Source organism: Sciurus vulgaris (genome assembly GCF_902686455.1).
Source record: "Sciurus vulgaris genome assembly, chromosome: 4".
Lineage (NCBI taxonomy): Eukaryota > Metazoa > Chordata > Mammalia > Rodentia > Sciuridae > Sciurus > Sciurus vulgaris.
Window position 1 is genome coordinate 79,303,079 of NC_136464.1, and position 12,404 is coordinate 79,315,482.

The 12,404-nt window shown below is 34.7% G+C and overlaps 1 protein-coding gene and 1 pseudogene across 2 annotated transcripts in view; both read left to right on the forward strand.

Annotated features, from left to right (window-relative positions):
* LOC306660237 (uncharacterized protein) overlaps positions 1 to 12,404 on the forward strand; it is a gene marked incomplete at its 3' end in the record, with an annotated part of 493,624 nt that overhangs the window by 13,966 nt on the left and 467,254 nt on the right. The window lies entirely within an intron of this gene.
* On the forward strand, positions 9,299 to 11,121 carry LOC306659199 (polycomb group RING finger protein 5-like; annotated as a pseudogene). Its single transcript has one exon. The product of its transcript is annotated as a polycomb group RING finger protein 5-like (transcript).

Sequence of the window (12,404 nt, forward strand, 5' to 3'; positions counted from 1 at the left end):
GGACAGGGAGGGAGGGAGGGAAGGAAGGGGAGGGAGGGGGCGGAGGGCCAGCGCTTCACCTGAAGCCGGCCGGGCGCGGCGCGGGAGCGCGAGTGGCCGGGGCGAGCGCGGCAGGACCCGAGCGCCGCGGCCCCCGCCCGGCGTGCCCCTAATGTACTTTCTTGATGAGCATACAAATTCATTTCACATTGATGTGAAATTTCTGGTCATAACTCTACCTGTGCTGAAATTTTTAAGATATATTCAAAGGTTATTAGACATACTCAAAGACTTTTACTTTCAAAAATTTTAATTCTTCCCAATAAAGGAAAGGGGTTCTGTTGTCTCAGTATTTCTTGAACACTTGTTGCTATGATTAACAAAAAATTAGTCATCCTGATAAGGAATACTGACATGTCATATTATGTTGGTTTTCACTTAGTTGACAAATAATGAACATCAGCAATATTTTTATATTTTTTGTCTTATCATTTGCATGTCTATTTTGTGAAGACCTCCTGATTTTTAATTGACTATCTCTTAATTTGTGGCAATTCTTAAAAATAATAGTAATTATTAATGATATAAAGACTATGTTAACATTGAATTAATTATAGGTATTGATACTAGGCTAGTATTTGTAATACAAAGATTATTTTCTGGTTTGTGAATGTGTTGTCTACATCCAGTATGCCTGCTAAATTTTTCTAACAAATTGTAACAGGTCATCTGAAAATAATTTCAGTTGTATTTCTTCCCAAATAATGATTATACTTTTGATCTTTCTAGCCCACTTTATTTTAATGTCATCATGTGGATATATATTAATAATTTCACCTTTTTCTTGCTGTCTTAACTATTTTAAATAATAAATTTCTTTAATAATCCTTCTTGCTTTAAATGCTAATTTATAATTTTTGATATAGCTACAATGAGGTACTTTTGGTTACATTGTGCTGGTCCTTGACCTTAGATGATCAATGAATCTCTATTTCAGGTAATAACTAATTTTATAAGGTACAGTTTTAATATTTTTCCTCTCTGTCTCATCCATTCTCTTCATCGTCTTTCCTATCATCTTTTTATTCCATGCCTAGAATCTTCAGTAGTTTCCTTTTACCCATGTTGAGTTTATTGTTTAAAGAACACATAGGATTCATTTTTTCATATAGGTGATTGAAGTAACAAATAAGATTCTCATGAATGAGAGATGCCATTCCTGACAAAGATTTGATAATAATTTCAAAGACAAAGGAAACCTGTGGCACATGGGAGACAGGTAGATGTCCAGGTTGTTTCTTTCTTTCCAGGATCTTGGTCTCCATTGTGAGGATCCCTCAGAAATGATGAAGTATAATGTCTGCCTCTGTCATTCAGAGCTGCAACAAGTACTAGCTGTCAGATTTTGGCCTTGCCTTCTTGAATCTATGATATAAATCCTTGGAGAAAGCAGAAATTTTGACTTTATCTTAGTACTCTTCCCATTCTTTCCATCTTGTATCCCTAGTCCTGGCTACCGTGTTTATTCCCTGATGCCCTCAAGAATTAGATTTATACATTTTATTCAACATTTATATTTAGACATTTTGTAAGATTTAGATCCAGATACTCCTCTAAAGTCAGAAGTTAAATATGTGTGACTTCAATTTTAACTTTCTTTTCAATATGAATGTCTTATAATGAAAAATATATATGTCATTACTGTTTTGCTTTTGTTTATGTGTGAAAAATTTTCCTCTAGCTATACCACTTACGTTGGCAAGTTTCTTACTCTGTTGTGGAAACTCCTCACCACAGAAATGGGATGTAGATATAATAATGATCTCTGGGTGTTGTAGAGAGGATTACATGAAATCATGTACATAAAACAGATCAAAATCTGATACATTAAAGTCATTCAGTTTTGTATTGCAAATATTATTTTCTTCATACTCAAGTCTCAGAGAGGACATAAAGAAATTCAAAGAATATATGTAAAGATGCTAAAGCATCTAAAATGCTTAATAAAGCTAATGGTCAGAAAAACTAGGATAGTCACATAAAATGTCTTCTAAAAATGTGTAATGTATGACCTAAAAATATGGTGCAGACAATGTTATGCATTAAGAATTCTTATATATTTTGCTTATGGAATTTTGATTCAGTAACATAATCTTACAGACAAATCTAACAAGCCTTAGTGAAAACATTACAATATGGCTTTAAAAATTTAGGACAAGTTATGATTAATTATGATAGAAAGCAAAATGCAATACTGGATGTATAAAAACTAGGAAATATTTCATACTAGTCAAGAAAATATTTAGATAATTCATTAATCTTTCAATGTAGGTATAGCTTTATGGAAAATATTAGAAAGTTTCTCATGTGTCTACTGGAAATGGTTAGATCCCACATTTGAGTAAAGAATGGTATTTGAAGAAAAAACAAATATGTCAGGAACTCAGTCTTTGAGCATAAGAAAAAAGATTTGACTGAGTTCTCCCATTACGTTGAAGATAATAGAGCTGAACTTGAATATACTTTTCTTGTGAGGTCTAGTCAGAAGATACAGAAAAATACTCCAAAGTCCAAAACAACCAATTGTACCCTTTACAATATTTAACCCATTTTTACATATACAACATGAAATCAAACCTTTTTGTATCAGAAACGTGCTATCTTATTACATCAATGTGTTTTGTGAATACTTACTAATATAAATTGATGTTACAATTAATAGATTCAATTAGACAAGATTTTTACAAATGTGTACTATGTGTTCTTTTATGTTGGTCAATCTCCCTTCTCACCCAGTGCTTTCCAGAACTAGGAACTTGTTAGCATTCACCTGTTGGCTGCCCCTTCCCTGTCCTTCAAGGTGTAAATTCTAGAAAGCATTATTTGAGGGACACTAATTATGCTTCTTGGCATTACTGGTGAAGAATGTTAATGGAGCCCAGTGCATTCCTGTAATCCCAGTGGCTCAGGATGCTGAGGCAGGAGGGCTGTAATTCAGTCATCCTCAAGAATAGTGAGGAATGAAGCAACTCAGTGAGAATCTGTCTCTAAATAATGTAGAAAATAGGGCTGGGAATATGGTTTAGTGGTCAAGTGCCCCTGAGTTCAATTCCTGGTACTGCCTCCTCCAAAAAAAAAAAAAAAAAAAAAAGAATGAAGGGAAAAGGCCAATCATCACTGCTGCTTATAGAGAATGGAATTCTTGTTGTAGTATTGCTAGGAAAAGATTAGAAAGGAAGAGGAAGAGAGAGATGTTAAGAAAGCTTAGGAAAGAGTATGGACTGGTGGAATGGACAGATCACTCAGTGTTGGCTCTGTATTCATGGTATGGCTGCTGAGGCCTGCAGTCCAGATGTTAACATCTGCCTATCCCCATGACTGAAAAACTTTGAACACATTTTATAGTTTCTGAAGAGTTCAGAACTAAACCTGACTACTTGTATATTATTCAGTCCAAGGTGAAAATTCAGTTACTCCTCCACTCCTTAGTATACAGCGGGAAGACAGAGGCATTGGCTACTGGCTGAATTTAATCATTGTTTTGCCTGGGAACTAAGCAGAGGAGGGACAAATAATTCACATTCCTAAAGAATATGGAGTTTTTTTGGGAAATGGTGTCTTCATTTTTTTTTTTTTTCAATTGTAGTAACATTTTGTACTAAGAACTAGGGCTATTTCTCTGTTAACCAATGTGGACATTTCATCCCAGACTTTTAAGATGGTAGACACCTATACTGTATGTTGTCTAAGCATTTGAAATTAGTAGAATTTGGAATTAGTAGAACAAAGGAACTGAATTCAGTCCTTGAAAGACTTCCTTCACATGTTCTCACATATCCTTTAGTTTATTTTTATTTATTTATTTATTTTTTTGTTGTTGTTTTTAAGTAAGGCTGTCTTCCCCCACTACAGTATATTGGGAATTAGATTTCTGGGAATTTTATGTTCAGGTTACTGGGGTTTTAGGTCTTATAGCCAAAGAATTGGAAAAGGAAAAGGAACCAATGCCTATTGAGCTACTGTTGTGTTAGAAATCCTTGTTTTTTCCACAGTGCCATCCTGTATCTCCTTCCTGTATATATAGCAAGATGTTTTAATAAGGATGTGAACATTTCCTCTTTAACTCTGATTGTTATTTATTTGTGTATATATATATATATATATATATAGAGAGAGAGAGAGAGAGAGAGAGAGAGAGAGAGAGAATAGGGAGAAAGATACACACGTGCATGGATACATATATGTGTATATATCGATAGATGTTAAATCTGTTGTTTTTCTTTTTTGAAATTTTCACACTTTAATGGGCCATTATATTGTATATAATGATGGGATTTGTTGTTACATATTCATACATGCACACAATTTAACATTATAATTTGGTCACTTCTACCCTCCCTGTGAACTTTTACAACATTGTTGTGGTTGGAAATTTTCTGTACCATATCTTAGGAAGTATATCTTAAGAAGTACATCCTTTTAACATTTCCCCCAAATTTTCATATATCATTGTCTCTTTCATACTTGATTTTGCAGTAAAGTGTCTCACTTTGGTTTTCCTGCTTCTTTTTTTTCCAAGTTGATGAAAGGGTCTTGAGACTATAACATATAAAATATTTTCTATCAACTCACGAAACTGCAGATACATTAATGTACTAATATAAGGCATTAAACATTACTTTAAAAAATATGTGTAAATTAGTTTAGCCTCAGCATTTGCAATCAAAAGGTATTTTAGCAATGAGGAGGCAATATATGTTTTGGAAAATCTTTCTACTTTCCTTTATAGTAAAGATATTAAAATTAAGTGCTTAGCCAATAGTCACTAATTATGTTGTTGAAAATTTGTGAATTTTATGTAGTCATCCATGTTGACTTTATAGTACAAATTGCTAATTATGCTTAAAATTGTCCTCTGCGGTGACCAATTTTTATTAGTACTAAGGCTAAAATCAAGCCCTGATCTGTTTCTACAGATGGTTTAACTGGTCATGTGCTTTCGTATCTCCTCAATGTCATTAAAGTGTCATATATTTAACACCTTTGAAAATTAAGAATATTGTTGGAGGCCATGTGTAAAATATAGGCTTTTTGGTTTTTTTTGTGTGTGTGTGTTTTGTTTTGTTTTTGTTTTTGTTTTTGTTTTGAGCCATCACAAGGCAGGGGCATTGCTTTCCTGGGAACTCTGGTGAAATTCCTTGGTTGGAGAATTCCCAGATTATACTGATGCCCTGCCTTAGCTCACAGCCCTAGGTTGAAAAACAGCTGCCCAGAGGTAGAGGAGACAGGCAGGACTAACCTGCTAAGATCCAACCCAGTTGTTTCTGCCATCTTCTTGTTTCCTCAGGAAGTTCTGCACACTGAAACCCTTTGGTGTTTCCACCTATTGATTCCATTTGGGATTCCATTTTGGGAAGTTAGACCCAGACTTCATATCTCCATCGGATCCCACTTGGTCTATTTTCTGTGTCTTGTGTCATTTCTTAAATTTCTCATACCTTTAAGAGTTCTAACCTGAACCAATGCCCTAGCTCAAGGATACTGAGTAAACATCACGCAGGTTGTGACAGAATGTCTTCCCATTCAGCTAATGCCAGGCACTGTAATTGACCTACAACATGATTGACCTACAAGAGACTGTCATATATGTGCATAGCTGTCACTGGCATCAACAACCCTAGAATTGCTCATAGGTAGCTTCTATAGGGTCTTCAGAAATGATGGCTGACATAATAAGGGACACATTCAAAATGCAGTAATGAATATAACAGAATCTCTTTTCACTTACATCTTCTATTTATGATTCAACAAGCCTAAGTGTCTGTTTTGAAGAATAATGATACTAATTTTCAAATATTATATTTAAGTCTTGAAAAGTACAAAGATTAATGTAAAAATGCATATTTTTATAATATTCTATTATCAGGTTTATCATTGAAACACATCCCAGCAACATATCAAGTTCAGAAAACTTCTAAGGGTTCCTAAAAATTAAAACATAGTGATTTCCCCAATGCCTGAGACATGTACTGCACAGAAAACATGCTAACTAAAACAGTTTTCAGTCTTAGTTATATAATTATTTATAAAATATCTATTGTCAGGACCTGGATAAATTATATATAAATTTCTTCCTTTTCATTTTCTTCCACTTCCTGACACCTTCTTGAATGTTGAATCATTGTAGGAAAATTCCTTAATATTCTTCTGGGGTTTATACATTTTTATGTGGTTTCCTCCTCATTTTATTCCATTTTAGGTAAATGCCATTCAAATAGATATTACTTTATCTGCTGATCACATTTTATTTGATATTTTAATGCTTGATTTGTAACCAAGATTTTATCTTTGCCAACAGATTTGTTTATGAGTAAAACCAGTATTACTGAAAGTAATTAAATAAGTAAAGTCAAGTTTTTCTTTCGTGTCCTTGTTTAAAGACAGGAATAGTTGGATATGTTTCTTTACATCTTTTTTTTTCTTTCCTTTGGTATTGGGGATTGAACTCAGGGTCACTCAAATACTGAGCCACATTCCAGTCCTATTTTTTGTATTTTATTTAGAGACAGGGTCTCACTGAGTTGCTTAGCACCTTGCCATTGCTGAGGTTGGCTTTGAACTCACGATTCCATTGTCTCAGCCTCTGGAGCTGCTGCATTACGGAATGTTCCACCACATCTAGCTCTCTTTGCATCTTTGATGTGATATAGTTGGCAGAAATCAACAAGAGGTAGGCACCACAAAACCATACATTAGCATACTGTGTAGGTAAAAAGATTATTACAAAATTGGGTCAGATTATTACAGTTTTTCTCTCAAAAAGAGTACCTAACATAATGTTTAGGCAACAGGGGATTCCAAAGCTTTTAAGCATGTGCAAAACATTTGTAATATGGATTTGAGTAAAGATAGTTTTCATTTAAGACTTTTGAATACATTTTGCAAGCAAAGAGATATTACAAATAAAATCAAACTTACAGTAGTGTAGGTTCTTAATTAGATTTTATTTTCCACTTTTTAAACTCAGATCCAGCAGGATTTGATTAGAAAATGATGGTTTATCCATGCAGGAAGAATAAAATAATAGTATCTTTTAAAACTGTTAATTTTGCCAGTCAGGAGGAAATATCTAGTAGTGTAGATAAAATATTTTATACAAAATTTATAAAGATGATAATTGTGTGTGTGAGTGTACATGCTTTATTCTGGTTGCTAAATTACATTTCAAATTTTACATTGTGTGGTTTTTCATATTTTATACTGTGAAAGTTAACTTTGTCAACCTGGGTCGGACATGATACCCAATTTTTTTTTTTTTTTTTTTTTTTTTTGCCTAAACAAAGCCTAAATGTTGCTTTGAAATATGAAAAACGTGGCTAACATGTAAATTAGTAGACTTTAAGTCAAACATATGACCTCACACTGCAATGTGAGTGGGGCTTTTGCAGTCAGTTGTAGTCAATTAAAACCTAAGAAGAAAAAATGAAGTCCCTTGGAAGGATGGTATTCTGTACTTCTGTACTTGAGATATTAACATCAGCTCTTCCTTGAATCTGCTGCCTACCATCCTGCAGTGCAGATTTCAAAAGTGGGAGCCCTTCTATATTGTGTGAGTCAATTACTTAAAATACCTCTCTTTCTTTCTCTCAACCCCTCCCCACTATATATGATTAATTCTGTTTTTCAGGAGAATCTTGATGAAGATGCCATTATTATACATTGCTAGAATATATATGAGATGATATTTTAAAGTATCCACAAGGTACCCCATTTGTGTACCACGAATCAAAATAATAATAATAAACAGTACAGAAATTTTTAAAAAGTATCCACAAGACATTATACGAAGTATACTTCATTTTAAGCTAAAGAAAGAATATATGTTGCAAAGTTTATGTCAAAGAAAAGAATTGGGAGTCTAAGACTAACACATTGCAGAGTATTTTTGTAATTAAATCTTATTTATTTCTCCTCCATCTCTACATTTCTGAATATAAACATTGAGGTTATCTTTGGAAACTTAGAAGTTACACTTTAGAAAGACAATATAGATCTTGGTGCAGTCTAAGATCAAGTATAAGATCAAGTATAACATTCATGAAATGTGCTTTTTGAGATCTGTTAGTGTACTGATTCCTTTGAAAAGTAGAACTCAATCAAATGGTATGTTAGACAATTTATCATTATGGAATAATTATGATTCTTTCAGTTCTCTTTAGTATCTTTGGGTATCCTTTGAGGCATTATTTTTAACATCTTCCTCAGATACTTAGAGAATACACATTTTCTGAACCTGCTCCTTTGTTTGATGTACTTTTCCAAGAAAATAATAAATATCTATATGTAGGATAGTTCATATTATTAAAAATTTAGTACATTACTCTTTTGTTATATTGGATGCCAGTTTCACAAAGATTTATTTTTTAGTATTATGAGAAAATTTCCCTATAGTATTTGTTTAAAATGTTTTAATAGTTGATTCACAATTGAAACAAGTTTTCAATTAGTAGTGACTTACTAGGTGGTCCAAGTGGTTGATTTATAATACCTATCTTGGATTCAAATAATAATTAAAAAACACCTTCTGCCAGTTTAAAGTTGTTGATGAGCTTAAAATACTTACAAATGTTTGCCCCAAATGGGATGGCTTCAATTGTTTCACATTTTGGGCTCTTTCTGCAATTAGAACCTAAAAAAATAAAAATTAAAAAAAAAAACAACAATTTTTTCCCAATTCATAACAAGCATTTTATCTTTATTTGAAATATATATTGCTAAATGTTAATTTTAGTAATCATGTCTAAAATTAAAAAATACATTTTTGATGTAACAAAAATATGATGAAAGGGATAGCTAAGTGGAAATTTTGGGATGATTCTCTGGTTAAACAATTTAAATGTTACAAAACTTCTATATTCTTCTACAATATTGGTGCAAATATACAAAACTAAAAATAATTGAGCTACATTCTAGAGGTCTTACTGCCATAACTTGCTGGTATATTGGTTGAACACATGAATAAAAAGGGTGAATTAGGATCATTAAATATATTAATAAATTGAACAAGTTTTACTGAGAGAAGTTTGGAAACTTTCAGAGGAAACTTTGAGGACCTATATTGATATTTCATGTTTGAGGGGATTAAGTGGGAAATTTGGTGCTCATTTCAGATATTCAAGTAGTGTTGGAACAACTGGCATAAATTGTGGAGGAAGCAGCAATGAAATGACATTTAAAACTTTAACAAACTTGATAAGATCAGTTAAGAAAGTAGTATGGGGCCCGCCGCGCCCTATCGGGCCGAGCCCAGTGGCCCCGCGGAGCCGGCGCGCTCCCGCCTGCAGGGGGAGGGCGGACGGAGCGCTGGGACCGGCCAGGCCGCGGCGGGCGCTGTTTCTCTTTCACTTTCCTTCCTTCAGAGGCCGTCGCGCTGTGGGGCGAGGAGCCGCGGTGGTGGCGGCTGGTTATGGGAAAGCAGAGCTTCCGAAAGGAGTGATGATCATCGATCTCATGATAAATCTGGATATTGTTCTCATGCATCAGGACATCCTATTGGGAACACCACGCCAGCTCCTGGGATCAGACTTTCATCCACTTAGTACCCTTGTTTGTCTGAGCTACTAAAGCCAGCTAACTACGAATGGCTACCCAAAGGAAACATTTGGTGAAAGATTTCAATCCTTACATTAACCTGCTATATCTGTAAAGGGTATCTGATCAAGCCAACTACAGTAACAGAATGTCTCCATACCTTCTGTAAGACTTGCATTGTCCAGCACTTTCAAGATAGCAATGATTGTCCAAGGTGTGGCAACCAAGTTCATGAGACAAATCCATTAGAAATGTTGAGGTTGGATAATACATTGGAGGAAATTATATTTAAGCTGGTACCTGGACTACGAGAACAAGAACTTGAGCGTGAATCAGAATTTTGGAAGAAAAATAAGCCTCAAGAAAATGGGCAAGATGATACTTCAAAAGTTGATAAACCTAAAGAAGAAGAAGAAGGTGATGAAAATCAAGATGATAAAGACTATCATAGAAGTGACCCACAAATTGCTATATGTCTTGATTGTTTACGAAATAATGGACAATCAGGGGACAATGTAGTAAAGGGTCTAATGAAGAAATTCATTCGATGTTCTACACGTGTAACTGTGGGAACTATTAAAAAATTTCTAAGTTTAAAACTAAAACTTCCAAGTTCTTATGAGTTAGATGTGCTGTGCAATAGTGAAATTATGGGGAAGGATCATACTATGGAATTCATCTATATGACAAGATGGTGACTAAGAGGAGAAAACTTTCGGTGTCTGAACTGCTCAGCTACGCAAGTCTGCTCTCAGGATGGCCCTTTGTATCAGTCATGCCCTATGGTATTGCAGTATCGACCAAGAATTGATTTCGGTTAGACCAAGGGGCCTAGATTTCACTGAAATGAATCCTGCACTATTTGTTTACTCGTTGACAGATTGCACAGTGAACGGTGTGTGGACTAGAGGGACACAATCAGATTCTCAGCATGCAAATAAGGCCATTGTCTGTCTCTAAAATTGTCAGTTACATTCATGTTGTTTCTCTTAAGAGCAAACCAAGTGCCATCCTGCTACTGAACCATCTGCATAAGGTATTTGTACTGTCTCACAGTGTGCACGTCATGGCTGGAATCAGTTAGTGTGCAGCCATGATTCATTCTTCTGAATATTTTGCTTGCCTGTTCCAAGATTGTTCAAATGTTTAATTACACTAGTAAAATGGCTCAATCTTTGTGGTGTTGCAGTTTTCACATACTTAACTATTTTATTAATTCTCGTTTAAATAGGGTACTATACAAGAACCTAATAATTATATCTTGAAATTATTTTGTATGGAACTGTATTTAGAAAAGTGGTTTCTGAACCACTGTCCTATTCTTGGTAAGCTTTTTGTGTAAGAAATAGTTCATTCTTGAGTGTGCAAGTCCTTTTGTGAAGAATTCCAGTTATTCTTTAACATTGGAGCACATCATAATTGTACGCATTCTAAGTATCTCTCTGTGTAGTCTACCAATTTGCACAAGGAAGGCACATTAGCCCTCCAGATCAGAAATGTAGGTGACTTCTTGGACAACCTAAGTTAGATTCAAAACCATTCACAATGTTGGCAGCCGATCACATTTCATTGCCTAAACTGAACGAGGAGGACATAAACAATTTAAATAGACCAATTTCAAGTACTGAAATAGAAGAAGTCATCAAAAGCCTACCAACAAAGAAAAGTCTGGGACCAGATGGGTTCTCAGCCGAGTTCTACAAAACCTTTAAAGAAGAGCTCATTCCAATACTTCTCAAAGTATTCCATAAAATAGAAGAGGAGGAAACCCTCCCAAACTCATTCTATGAAGCCAATATCACACTGATACCTAAACCAGACAGAGACTCATCAAGGAAAGAAAATTTCAGACCAATATCCTTAATGAACATTGACACAAAAATTCTCAACAAAATTTTAGCAAATCACATACAAAAACATATTAAAAAGATAGTGCACCATGATCAAGTGGGTTTCATCCCAGGGATGCAAGGTTGGTTCAACATCAGGAAATCAATAAACGTAATTCACCATATTAATAGACTTAAAGTCAAGAATCACATGATTATTTCAATAGATGCAGAAAAAGCATTTGATAAAATACAGCACCCCTTCATGCTCAAAACACTAGAAAAAATAGGTATAGTGGGAACATTCCTTAACATTGTAAAGGCCATTTATGCTAAGCCCATGGCTAATATCATTCTAAATGGTGAAAAGCTGAAAGCATTCCCTCTAAAAACTGGAACAAGGCAGGGATGCCCTCTTTCACCACTTCTATTCAACATCGTTCTTGAGACTCGGAACATCAAATACTGATTTTTATGTTAGAAGCGTGTTTTAGTCAGCTTTTTCTCTGCTGTAATGAAATGACCTTACAAGAACAATTAGAAGGAGGAAAAGTTTATTTGGGGGCTCAGAGTTTCTAAAGTCTCAGCCCATAGACAGCCAGCTCCACTCCTTCGGACTCCAGCTATGGCTGCACATAATGGTGGAGTGGTGTGATTGAGGAAGCAAGTCAAGACATCACACCAGGAAGCAGAGAGAGGGAATTCCTCTCAATCAGAACAAAATAGATTCCCCAAAGACATGCCCCCAGTGACCTTTCTTCAGCCCCAACACTCATGCCTATGTCACCACTCAGTTAACTCCTTTCAGGGTATTAATGCACTGATTGGCTTAAATCTCATAAAATAATCATTTTACTGTATGTTGAATTAACTACACATAAGCTTTTGGGGAGAACTAATACACAAGCCATAACTAAGGTACTGCTATATATTTGGCTTCTGCTGATGCTTAACAAGTTTATAAAATAACATTGTTTAAATGTCTCCATGAAAATTAATCACAAT